This window comes from Oncorhynchus tshawytscha, linkage group LG32, assembly GCF_018296145.1.
Source record: "Oncorhynchus tshawytscha isolate Ot180627B linkage group LG32, Otsh_v2.0, whole genome shotgun sequence".
Taxonomy (NCBI): domain Eukaryota; kingdom Metazoa; phylum Chordata; class Actinopteri; order Salmoniformes; family Salmonidae; genus Oncorhynchus; species Oncorhynchus tshawytscha.
In genome coordinates this window covers 15711402-15725615 of record NC_056460.1, presented here as the reverse complement: position 1 = coordinate 15725615, position 14214 = coordinate 15711402, and the positions used below count along the sequence as shown (strand labels likewise).

General features: G+C 44.1%; 1 pseudogene; it reads left to right on the top strand.

Moving 5' to 3' along the window:
• The first annotated feature begins 2408 nt into the window (after positions 1-2408).
• The window catches only part of LOC112230240, a 45709-nt pseudogene continuing 33903 nt past the window's right edge, over positions 2409-14214 (top strand).

Below are 14214 nucleotides of genomic sequence, written 5' to 3'. Positions count from 1 at the left end.
ATAACAATTCATTAATAATACAATAATCTGTACAAAGCACACAGGAAATAGCTTAAATTAAACGATGTTGAATGGCTCTTTGAACTGTGTTGAACTGTGTCTAATGTAAACTATAGGCTACAGGAGCAAGCACTTTGCAAGGCAGATGTGGATTCTACTCTGATCCTTTAGCATCATCCACTGGAAGATAACATAAAGTGCAGGGTGAGCTTCAAACAATGTCTCCTTCGCAGTATTAGCAAAGGACCGCTAGAAAGCGCCGTTGTATAGACAGACGTGTGATGGTGCAGTAGCAGGCTACACGCTACCACAGGGTGCCTAAAGACGTCAGAGGCCGAGCGCAAGTAAGCTGTCAACAGTAGCCTGTCGAAGCGCACACTGGTTACATTAAAATAGTTTCGTTTCCAAAAACTAAAACTAAAAAAACTTCTGCAAGGCTGATAACATCTCCCGTTTTAGCCTGTTTTGTTTGTATGGCTCGCCTGTAATTTAGTCTATGTTACGATGTATCAAACATTTTAATTGGCATATTTACATTGTGTGAAATGTTACACTATATTACACTACTAGTAATATATGATCAGAAATACGTCGATACATCTTTTTTTTATCTCAGTGGGCAACGATAACTTGATGTGGATTAGACTACACCAATACATTTCCATGAGGGAAAAGCACAAAATGAACATTTGTTAATTAGGCTACCATTTTATTATTGTCGACTTTTTGTTCTTAATAGGAAATGTAGAGTTAAACTTCAAAAAACAAAATAATAATGTAAAGTATTAAACAATGAAGAATGTCAAATATATATGATTATACATTTCTGTGAAGTGTAGCCTATGAATTGTCTTCAAGATGGCATGACAACTCAAGTCGGAGAAACAAATACTAACAGGTGTACTGTAGCCTAAAGAATATCTGTATTTTACTGTAGGCTATTTTACTTCATTGAATAGTAAATAGTGTGAACTAGATCATCTGATAGCAAAACAATTACGAATATCTATTTTCTGTCACATGTTTTGAAAGTAAATTCAAATGTCAAAAGTGTCCACTTTGATGAAGGAACCTGCCTGTTATAGGCCTGTGATTGGCCCATTGGTGTTGACAGTCATCAGGAACACCGATGGTATCACTATAAACTTCAATGATTTGATAGGCCTAGTTATTGTATGATGTATTAACCTTTAAAATGGAATGTATGCCTATTATGTGACGTCGTAATAGTATGTCGTCAGTACAAGATGTGGAGTGCTTTTGCGCAAGAACCAACATTAGAGTATTATTTAGTGGACAAAATGGTGGTAGCCTATGGACTGCTAAGATATGGTGGTAGCCTATGGACTGCTAAAATATGGTGGTAGCCTATGGACTGCTAAGATATGGTGGTAGCCTATGGACTGCTAAAATATGGTGGTAGCCTATGGACTGCTAAAGATATGGTGGTAGCCTATGGACTGCTAAAATATGGTGGTAGCCTATGGACTGCTAAAATATGGTGGTAGCCTATGGACTGCTAAAATATGGTGGTAGCCTATGGACTGCTAAAATATGGTGGTAGCCTATGGACTGCTAAAATATGGTGGTAGCCTATGGACTGCTAAAATATGGTGGTAGCCTATGGACTGCTAAAATATGGTGGTAGCCTATGGACTGCTAAAATATGGTGGTAGCCTATGGACTGCTAAAATATGGTGGTAGCCTATGGACTGCTAAAATATGACATTCTTAAATATAGCCTATTTAATAAAGCGTATAGCCTATCGGGCTGTATCATTGTACATACGTTTATTTAACCCATTGGTTACCGAAGGCACGGAGATCCATGTCCAAAATTAATTAAATAGGACTATTTACTTTATTATATCCAATTAAATCGATCCGTAAAGTGCACTGGCATCCTTTTCTCTCCACTATAAATTGTTGTTTTCCATACTGTAATGGGGTAATGGTTCATATTTATTCTTAGGATCATATGCAATGGTCCCATATTTCTCCATATTTATTTGCCAAGAATCCTTCCACTTGGATGTGCTGTCTCCCAAGGTTCACGTTCGTTTCCAATCTCTCTCTCGCTCTCTCCTTCTCTATTGGCCCGGCCCCTGATCTCTCTGTCCATTGGCGTCTTCGGGGTCCCTTTCTTTTTCAGAGACGGATCCAGTAATGACTGTCCATTGGTTTTGTTATTCTATCTCCACCTCCTACCCCCAGCGTTGCCCTGCCCATGTGTTCTATCTTCATGTCCATCCATCGACTGACGTTCAAGTTCGTAGGAACGTCACGTCCGCACTTGAACTTGCAGCTCAGGGGCTTTGCTCATATCCCTCTCTCTGTCTTTGCAAAAAAGTCATGAAGACTGCCGCACAGCCCGTACCCCCGCGCGTCACCGTGATGTGATCTATAATTCATTTTTTGGATGTCAAACGCATCGATGAAGACATTTTATCTGGAGTCTATTACATTGTAGGACGCCTCTGCCAATGTGAACTAAGCTGAACGCCACCACTTACCAACATGTCTCGCCGCAAGCAAGGCAAACCCCAGCACTTGAGCAAGCGGGAGTTTTCGCGTAAGTAGAATTGAAAATTGCTTATTTTATAATCTGCTAAACAAGAACACACACAGCCTCTTCTCAATGTATTTGGAGAATGTTTGTGGGCAACTGGACATTACGCGGACCCGTGGACATAACCTAAAAGCGTGCCAAGAACGCCGTCATTGAATCGGATAACTTTCTATCGAAAAAGTTGGACCTTGGAAAATATTGTATATTTGGTAAACAATAACGTATAAGGCTATTTTGCATGTATGTGCCGATGCTACAACACAGGCTTCTTTCGCTATTAAAGGACATCTGGGTTGTAGTTGAGGGATACCTTTGCCTATCAAGGTATCCTGTGAATATTTATATTTAGTCATATCAGTTTCCGATATGGAATACGCTACGAAAAAAGCAAAGTGTATCCCCAAATAAGCAATTCCACTTTGTTATTACTATTTGTTTTGATAGCGTAGATTTTTTTCGAGAGATGTTTTCTTTTTTTTTTGAATGGGGAGAACGGGGTGTTTACATACTCATAGCCCATACAGAAGACCTCGTGTGTGGAACGTAGCCAGCGTTGATATCGAGGGATATAGGAGTTCTCGATCCAAGAATAACACTGCACCCCGTATAACCTAGTGATCCAATTACATTGTTATCGTTTACACCGTGAGTTAATGTGAATGGATACAATAAGCATTGGAACAATTGGAGACGTTCGATTACATCTACTATTGGACGCTCCGCTACGTTACATTTAACGAAGAGGTTAATTTTCAGAGAGGGGACACGGGAGGCTTTTATGCAATAACCTATTACATTTGGGCAGGCATACTGAAGTGGTGTTTTAGAGTCATTTATGAGTTATACATGTATATTCAATAAGCTATTGCTTTTATGCTGTTTATGCCGTGGTGTATAATGGCATGATTTCAACTGTGCTAATTTCTTTTTTTTTTACGTTACCGGGGCTAGATCATTTGGAAACTAGTTTTAATAATATGATTTTCCGTATATATATATATATATATATATATATATATATAAATGTTTTGTTCCACGTATTCTGTAAATCGCTACAATGTTTCCACCCGGTTGTTTCTCTTTTACCATTCAATTCTCGGAGCAAATTAGGTTCTCGTAACATATGCCTTCAATTGTAGTATATCTATGGACGGCGCCGGTAGGGGGCAGAATATGATTGTGGACATACACGCCGATGAACTTGAACTTGATCTAGGCTACTTTATTGCTTTGTCTACGTTGCCTGCTAGACCAAGCGCAGTTGTTCGTGGTCGTATATTTGATGTTCCTTGTTATGCCACTGTGATATCTAATCAATAGACCTATTATAGTATTCCAAATAAATTAAAAGTGAATCATTTCAATAGATTTCTTCATGAATATTCAGTATTTTCCATTTCCTTCGAAGATGGATAAAACAATGGCCATCTGAGAACGTTTTATTTTCTGCAAGAAATGATCAGTAGGCAAAATGTGACATAATTTCAAACATCCATAGGCCACTGTGAGATACCTCTGTGATATGAGTAGTTTTCAGTTAAGTAGCCTCATATTGGACCCTAGAGCATATTGCATGCCTATTCACTCTTCCAGGTATATTAGTCCCCTATTTCAACAAAATCTTAGTCTATCACAGTTTCTTTCAATTAAATGTCAAAATATGACAAAAAATGTATCCTAATTGCCAAATCCTTAGTTATATCCACATTCTCACGAGGGACCTAGTTCATCATTCAAATATGACAAATGAGACGGACGTATAGGCCTATAGGATTACAGCCGTACTGGCAAATGCATGGTAATATTATTCCAATGGAATACTCTGTTATTTACATGCATCGTTTGAACTATTTTAATAGCTCGTTATGGCCTATTGAAAAACAGCTTCCGTTCAAGTCAGATTCCTCCTGGTCCATATTGGCTGCGTTGTATGAATCCCTGCAATAGCAGCTAGGGTACTTGAAATAAGGGATCATTACCATGTTATAATTAGGTAATAGCTATTTAAATAGCCTATTGCCTAATTTCAGTAGTTATTTGATTAAGTTCAGTCAGTTGAAATTCTGGTGCTCACTTGGATGTTGAGGAATAATATATACTTAAAAAAAAAAAAAAAAGTCAACTTATTTTTGTAACCAGTTGCCGATACAAACACATTTGATTATTTGGGTTTGAAGGTAGACTTTTTCGCACTGAGCCTCAGTCAGACTGCTATGTCCTGACAGCATAAGCTGTAGGAATTCAACTCAAATTAAAAGGAAAAATATTCCTTCAACCCCTCCTCCCTGCTTCCTTCTCGTCTGACCTGACACAGAATTTAAGGTTCAGAACAGACAGCGAGAATTCATCACATTTTATCTTAACATCCCAGTTGGGCCTCGGGATGTCGTTTACTGTAGCTAGATGAACTATTTTTAAAAAAATGCTCCTTGACTGCCTGTATACTTCAGGGACCTACTCCACATACACCCCTCAATATCTAACCTCGGTTCACGAGATCCCAGCACTTTTAACGAAAATGGGGTCCAATCATCTTGAACTCAAATTAGAATCTATTTTTTGATTCTCCGAGGTGTTAGGTTCATTAAAAACGCGAGATTGGCAGCACAATAAAGAGGGTCAAGCGCCTTAATCGTTCAGGCAGCGAGCAGCACGCTGACTGAACGGTGTCACTGGCAGGCTTATCGAAAAACAGTGCTGTAGTCTTGTCTAAGTCTTCTTCCTTCCTCCCTACTCCCCCCCCCCTTTCAAATCCTTCTCTCATACCTTTTCTAAGACAGTGCATCACCTGGAAATGCAATCACTATAAACCACAGGTGACGTCTAGATTATGGCGACATCCATTATAACACTGGAAATCATCATGACAATAACACTGATAATAGTCGTTCAAACGATAGGACTGTAATAGAACTGAATATGATTATACGATCCTGCCACTGGATGTTCATTCCTCTCTTCGTTGGTTGTGCCTTCTATATTATCAGTAATAATAGTCCTAAAAACGATAGCAAGAGATGCATATGCAGATTTGCAACACTATAATAACCTATATACTGTGTCTCACTCTTCCTTGAAATGATACTTGAGTGTAGATCTTAATCAGTTTTTAATGTTTCCACTATCTATAAAGTGTCTAACTCTCCTCCACAGTTTGTCAGCTGCCTTGGATGAAATGCCATAGTCCATAGTCCTCTATGTAGATTTCAACCCTGTCATGTATTCTGTATGGAAGTGTAACTGTCTATCTCCCCTCCTCTCTCCCCTCTCCAGCTGAGCCCCTGTCGGGCCGTTCTCCCCCAGACGAGGAGCACGAGGACCACCCCAGGCTGGGGCAGCATGGGGACGACAGGATCCTCCTCAGGGGGACCAGGACCTGCTCACCTGTGGCCAGTGCCATGCCCGCTTCCCTCTTGCCCACATCCTGCTCTTCATCGAGCACAAGAGGCGGCAGTGCCGCGGCGCCCCCTGCACGGACAAGACGCTGACGACGGGCACAGGCGGTCGCCCTCCGCCGTTCCCCTCGCCTCGCCCGTCCCTCCTCAAACAAATGCCGAGACAAACACCCGTCGAGGCGCCCCTTGGAGGTAGCCATTCAGGTGTCGCCGCGCAACGATGATGAGGATTGTTTATCGACGCCACCCACGGAATTATCCCCAAGCAGGAGAATATCACAGGTAATGACGTCACCATGACGACGATGATGACGATCGTAACAAACAGGGCTGCCGATGTAAAGAACTTAAGCGACAAGCAAGGTGTTTGGGTCTGAGGTTTCACTGTAAGGTTTGGGTGTTAACGGTACTTGGATGGTACTTCAACGTTGTGAGTAGGGTTGCAAAATCCCTAAGGTTTGGGTTTTAACGGTACTTGGATGGTACTTCAACGTTGTGAGTAGGGTTGTAAAATCCCTAAGGTTTGGGTGTTGACGGTACTTGGATGGTACTTTAACGTTGTGAGTAGGGTTGCAAAATCCCCAAGGTTTGGGTGTTAACGGTACTTGGATGGTACTTTAACGTTGTGAGTAGGGTTGCAAAATCCCCAAGGTTTGGGTGTTAACGGTACTTGGATGGTACTTTAACGTTGTGAGTAGGGTTGCAAAATCCCCAAGGTTTGGGTGTTAACGGTACTTGGATGGTACTTCAACGTTGTGAGTAGGGTTGCAAAATCCCTAAGGTTTGGGTTTTAACGGTACTTGGATGGTACTTCAACGTTGTGAGTAGGGTTGTAAAATCCCTAAGGTTTGGGTGTTGACGGTACTTGGATGGTACTTTAACGTTGTGAGTAGGGTTGCAAAATCCCTAAGGTTTGGGTGTTAACGGTACTTGGATGGTACTTCAACGTTGTGAGTAGGGTTGCAAAATCCCTAAGGTTTCCAGAAATCCAGGTCGGAGGAATCCCGGAATCAGGAAGGAATAAACAGGGATTCCTCCAACCGTTGTTCTCCCAACGGGATTGTTTTGTGAAAACCTGGGAATTTTACAACCCTAGTTGTGAGTAAGTGCCTTTGTTTTGGTGACGTTTAAAAGCAAGGTTATTGGATCATAGACCACAAAAAGGATTTACAGTCCAAACTGGACAGAGCAGATGGACTTCGAGTTGGGTTCAATTTTGACTGGTGGCGATGGATATCCATGAGATATGACGTTCTTGCTGCACTGCTGGGTGTAGGGTTGTTGAGTTTATCTCTGCAATGGGGATAGAAGCCCAATATAACTCCCATTCTACTCTCCTAAAGAAAGAGAGAGGGAGAGAGAGACGGGAAAAGAGAGAAAGGGCTGCGTCCCAAAAGGAACCATATTCCCTATATAGTGCACTACTTTTGATACAGGGCCCGTATATAGTGGGTTCTGATCAAAAGTAGTGCACTGTATAGGGAATAGAGTGCCACTTGGGACGCAAGCCTAGTTTCCGTCTCATGTGGTCTCGATAGATGTATCTCCATCTCGCTGTGGTTTTCACAGAGATATATCTCTTCCCCTCAAATACATGCCTGCCAACTCATACTCTGGCGCTAAAATATAAAATAAATACAAAAAACGTGTAGGAAAGTAATTACGGTGAACTGTCAAGGAAGAGGCATTTATTTGAGGAATCCTACTCGAGCCGCTAATTGTCAGGGTTCTCTTAGTCTTCATTTAGTTAATTAAGGACTTCTTACGGCGGTTGTCTAACCACAGCTAAATGAAGCAAGAGAGAGAAAAAAACATGATGAGCAGCTCAAACAAATAGTTCTGTCTTACAGACGTTGGTGGAAATGAACTTTGTGTGTTTGACAGTTTAATTTTATTTTTTGAGTTATTATAAACATTTCTAAAAACAATTATGGATATAAATGTGGGCTTTAGTATAAAGAAAAGTAGTATGCTGCATTGGACTTGTCAATGCTTCTGCGGAGGTGAGGCTGGTTTTCAGTTCAATGTTTTATCAGTGAGGGTTCTCCAAATGACAAATACCCAATAGGCAAACACACAGCTCCATGTACAATACAGTGGGGTATAGGTGAACACACAGCTCCATGTACAATACAGTGGGGTATAGGTAAACACACAGCTCCATGTACAATACAGTGGGGTATAGGTGAACACACAGCTCCATGTACAATACAGTGGGGTATAGGTAAACACACAGCTCCATGTACAATACAGTGGGGTATAGGTAAACACACAGCTCCATGTACAATACAGTGGGGTATAGGTAAACACACAGCTCCATGTACAATACAGTGGGGTATAGGCAAACACACAGCTCCATGTACAATACAGTGGGGTATAGGCAAACACACAGCTCCATGTACAATACAGTGGGGTATAGGTAAACACACAGCTCCATGTACAATACAGTGGGGTATAGGTGAACACACAGCTCCATGTACAATACAGTGGGGTATAGGTGAACACACAGCTCCATGTACAATACAGTGGGGTATAGGCAAACACACAGCTCCATGTACAATACAGTGGGGTAAAGGTAAACACACAGCTCCATGTACAATACAGTGGGGTATAGGTAAACACACAGCTCCATGTACAACACAGTGGGGTATAGGCAAACACACAGCTCCATGTACAATACAGTGGGGTAAGGTGAACACACAGCTCCATGTACAATACAGTGGGGTATAGGTGAACACACAGCTCCATGTACAATACAGTGGGGTATAGGTGAACACACAGCTCCATGTACAATACAGTGGGGTATAGGTAAACACACAGCTCCATGTACAATACAGTGGGGTATAGGTAAACACACAGCTCCATGTACAATACAGTGGGGTATAGGTGAACACACAGCTCCATGTACAATACAGTGGGGTATAGGTAAACACACAGCTCCATGTACAATACAGTGGGGTATAGGCAAACACACAGCTCCATGTACAATACAGTGGGGTATAGGTAAACACACAGCTCCATGTACAATACAGTACAATACAGGGGTATAGGTGAACACACAGCTCCATGTACAATACAGTGGGCTATAGGTAAACACACAGCTCCATGTACAATACAGTGGGGTATAGGCAAACACACAGCTCCATGTACAATACAGTGGGGTATAGGTAAACACACAGCTCCATGTACAATACAGTGGGGTATAGGTAAACACACAGCTCCATGTACAATACAGTGGGGTATAGGTGAACACACAGCTCCATGTACAATACAGTGGTGTAAAGGTAAACACACAGCTCCATGTACAATACAGTGGGGTATAGGTAAACACACAGCTCCATGTACAATACAGTGGGGTATAGGTAAACACACAGCTCCATGTACAATACAGTGGGGTATAGGTAAACACACAGCTCCATGTACAATACAGTGGGGTATAGGTAAACACACAGCTCCATGTACAATACAGTGGGGTATAGGTAAACACACAGCTCCATGTACAATACAGTGGGGTATAGGTGAACACACAGCTCCATGTACAATACAGTGTCTATTGGTATGGACCTCAAAGACCTAGATATAGCATAAAGGGTTACTTTGGGATTTTGGCAATGAGGACCTTTATCTACAGTACTTCCCCTGAGTCTAATGATCTTGTGGATACCATTTTTACGCCTCTGCGTGCAATTTGAAGGAAGTTGCTAACTATCGCTAGCTCAATTACTAACTAGTGTTAGTGTAATGACTCCGGTCATTACGCTAGTTAGCATTGGCTCCCGAAACTAACTCTAACTTCCTTCATACTGAACACAGAGACGTATAAATGGTATCCACGAGTTCATCTGACTCGGGGGAAGTAGATAAATGGACTCATTGCCAAAATCCCGAAGTATCCCTTTAATGTACAATACAGTGTCTGTTGGTATGGACCCCATAGGACTAGATATAGCTCCATGTACAATACAGTGTCTATTGGTATAGACCCCATAGGCCTAGATATAGCTCCATGTACAATACAGTGTCTATTGGTATAGACCCCATAGGCCTAGATATAGCTCCATGTACAACACAGTGTCTATTGGTATAGACCCCATAGGACTAGATATAACTCCATGTACAACACAGTGTCTATTGGTTTAGACCCCATAGGACTAGATATAGCTCCATGTACAACACAGTGTCATTTGGTATAGACCCCATAGGACTAGATATAGCTCCATGTACAACACAGTGTCTATGTCGCTATGCTATCTGTGTTGGGCTGTGGTCTAGTTATCCTCTCTTCTGTCAAATCTAATGACCTCTTGTATTTTATCAGTAATTATGCATCCGTTTGTTAAGCAACACACACACACACACACACACACACACACACACACACACACACACACACACACACACACACACACACACACACACAGGCCCACTATGCCTCTTGGCTCTAGTCAGCTGCCTCTACAATCTTTCTATGCTCATTTAGATCTTGATGCGTAACGTCTCCACATGATATCACTGGGTCACTAACGTTATGCAATGGTCTGTTATTAACAGTACAAGCCTAATGGATCATGTGTGAGTGTGTGTGGTGTGAGTGTGTTTGTGCTTGTGTGTGGTGTTGCGTGAAGTGAGATTGATGAAGGCGTTCTTCGTCATCCTCACGCTCATCTTATGAGTTTGTTGCTATCCTCCTTGTCCAGAGAGAGAGAGAGAGAAAGAGATAAAGAGAGAGAGAGAGAGATAAAGAGATAGAGAGAGATAGAGAGAGAGCCACAGCCACACACACACACACACACACACACACACACACACACACACAATCCCCTTTTTGAAATGCAGAGTCCAACAGTGCTGATGTCTCTCTATGAAAAATGTAATCCTGTATGTGTGTGTGTGTGTTTGTTTGTGTTATGGACCATTAGGAGGAGCAGACAGAACAGAACAGAACAGCGTACCCCCATTTGCATGATAAACAACTTAAGATATGCACAGGGACACACAGGCCGGCTCCACATTATTAACAGAGCAGATGATCAGAAGGACACAGACAGGCTCAGGGTCAGACACAGACAGGGTCAGGCACAGACACAGGGTCAGACACAGACACAGGGTCAGACACAGACACAGAGAGGGTCAGGCACAGACAGAGACACTGACAGGGTCAGGCACAGACACAGGGTCAGACACAGACAGGCTCAGGGTCAGACACAGACAGGCTCAGGGTCAGATACAGACAGGGTCAGGCACAGACATGGTCAGGCACAGACATGGTCAGACACAGACATGTCCAGGCACAAACACAGACAGGGTCAGGCACAGACAGGGTCAGGCACAGACATGGTCAGGCACAGACATTGCCAGGCACAGACACAGACATGGTCAGGCACAGACATGGCCAGGCACAGGCACAGACAGGGTCAGGATCAGACACAGACAGGGTCAGGCACAGACACAGAGAGGGTCAGGCACAGACAGAGACACATACAGGGTCAGGCACAGACATGGCCAGGCACAGACACAGACAGGGTCAGGACAGACAGACAGGATCAGACACAGACAGGATCAGACACAGAGAGGGTCAGGATCAGACACAGAGAGGGTCAGGATCAGACACAGAGAGGGTCAGGCACAGACAGAGACACATACAGGGTCAGACACAGACACAGGGTCAGGCACAGACACAGACAGGGTCAGACATGGTTAGGCACAGACAGACATGGTCAGACATGGTCAGGACACAGACACAGGACAGACAGGGTCAGGCACAGACACAGACACAGGTACAGACAGGGTCAGACACAGACAGACATGGTCAGACACAGACATGGTCAGGCACAGACACAGACATGGTCAGGCACAGACAGGCACAGACATGGTCAGACACAGACATGGTCAGGCACAGACAGGGTCAGGCACAGACACAGACATGGTCAGGCACAGACAGGGTCAGGCACAGACACATGGTCAGGCACAGACATGGTCAGGCACAGACATGGTCAGACACAGACAGGGTCAGGCACAGACACAGACATGGTCAGGCACAGACATGATCAGGCACAGACATGGTCAGGCACAGGCACAGACATGGTCAGGCACAGACAGACATGGCCAGGCACAGGCACAGACATGGTCAGGCACAGGCAGGATCAGGCACAGACATGGTCAGACACAGACATGGTCAGGCACAGACATGGCCAGGCACAGACACAGACATGGTCAGGCACAGGCAGGGTCAGGCACAGAAAAAGGACTCACATTATAACCATCCAACACCCCACCAAACCTTCCCTTTAAGGGAGAAAATGACTCACATTTTAACCATCCAACACCCCACCAAACCTTCCCTTTAATGGACCATCCAACACCCCACCAAAAGGACTCACATTATAACCATCCAACACCCCACCAAACCTTCCCTTTAAGGGAAAAGAAAAGGACTCACATTATAACCATCCAACACCCCACCAAACCTTCCCTTTAAGGGAGAAAATGACTCACATTTTAACCATCCAACACCCCACCAAACCTTCCCTTTAAGGGAGAAAAGGACTCACATTATAACCATCCAACACCCCACCAAACCTTCCCTTTAAGGGAGAAAAGGACTCACATTATAACCATCCAACACCCCACCAAACCTTCCCTTTAAGGGAGAATAGGACTCACATTTTAACCATCCAACACCCCACCAAACCTTCCCTTTAAGGAAGGAAAGACATCATATTTTGACCAAACATACACCAGACTAGTGGTTTAGTGTGTCTTCGTTAGCTGAGCCTACTTTCTGCCCATCCTGTTTCTGGGGGAACAAAGGTATTTATCCAGGCTGTGTTGGCACCATGCCACCTTTCTCCCACCAGTCCCCCATCCGCCCCCTCTTTCACTGGGGGCGTCTGTCAGGCCTGGATGAGGGACTGAAGGTGGGGGTTGGGGGTTGGGCAGTGGAAGGGCGGTGTCGTGGCGAAGGAGTCCGAATCCTCGTTGGTGACATATCTGTCCCTTGTGTGACAGAGAATTCAAAGTGCAGAGACAGAGTGTGTATATCCGTCTGTTTGTATCATTCAGATTTGAAGTAGAGGGAGATGTTTCCCCCCCTTCTAAAATGTCATATTTTCTCTGTGTGAAGAGCTTGTTACAGATGAGCTCTGATGCTACTGTACCTCCTCCTCCAATAACGTACACACCTGGGTTCTAATAGTACGTTTTAACCATAGAGCCACATTCATGTTTTGAATACGAATTGTTCATGAAGAATGTTGTATTCCAAAGCCTGAGTCCTAAATACACACACACATGTTGTCTCCAGAGATTCATCGGCAGGCTTTGTTGTTTGGTTAGTGAGTGTTGTTGTACTTGAATGAATCCGAGTTTCCAAGTGTGTGTGTGCAGCTTGAGCGTGTGTGTGGATATCAGTGTGTGTGTGTCTGTGTGTTTGTTAACGCTTTACTAGCCCGAGCATGCAGGCTGAGCTGAACATGAAAGGGTCTTTGACTTGGCAAGCGGAGCCGGAGGACACCCCTCTGTGGACCGTGCCAGGGCAGACTTGGAACAGAGCGCAGCGTCCCAGGGGCGGGGGGGGGGACTGTGGAATGGGGGCGGGGGATAAAGGTGTGTGTGTTGGGGGAGGAGGAGGTGTCGGGTAGTCGGAGGCTGTGAGATAAGGAGTGGACGGGACAGGTTGGGTAATGGGTGTGTGTGAGTGTGTGTCCCTGTAGGGCTCCTGGCTGGGTTTCCTGTTTCAGTATTTGTCTTAACAACCCCAACGCCACGGCCTCAGGGTCTTCAGGTGGAGGCTAGTTTGGGGAACACACACACATGCCCCTCCCCTCCACTCCCCCCTGTGTTTTGTCTGTAGGAAATGTGTTGTGTTACCAGGGCTCCCTGATGCAGAGCTATGTGATGATGAGTGCTGTAAGACAGGAACATATGATCCCTATTTCAGCCCTGAGCTCTGGCCAGACCCTCTCCCTCTCTCTCTCCCTCCCTCTCTCTCTCTCTCTCTCTCTCTCTCTCTCTCTCTCTTTCTGACTCTACTCCCACTCTCTCTCTCCTCTCTCTCTCTCTCTCCTCTCTCTCTCTCTCTCTCTCTCTCTCTCTGACTACACTCTCTCTCTCTCTCTCTCTCTCTCTGACTACCCTCACTCTCTCTCTCTCTTTCTGACTCTACTCCCACTCTCTCTCTCTGACTACCCTCATTCTCTCTCTCTCTCTCTTTCTGACTCTACTCCCTCTCTCTCTCCTCTCTCTCTCCCT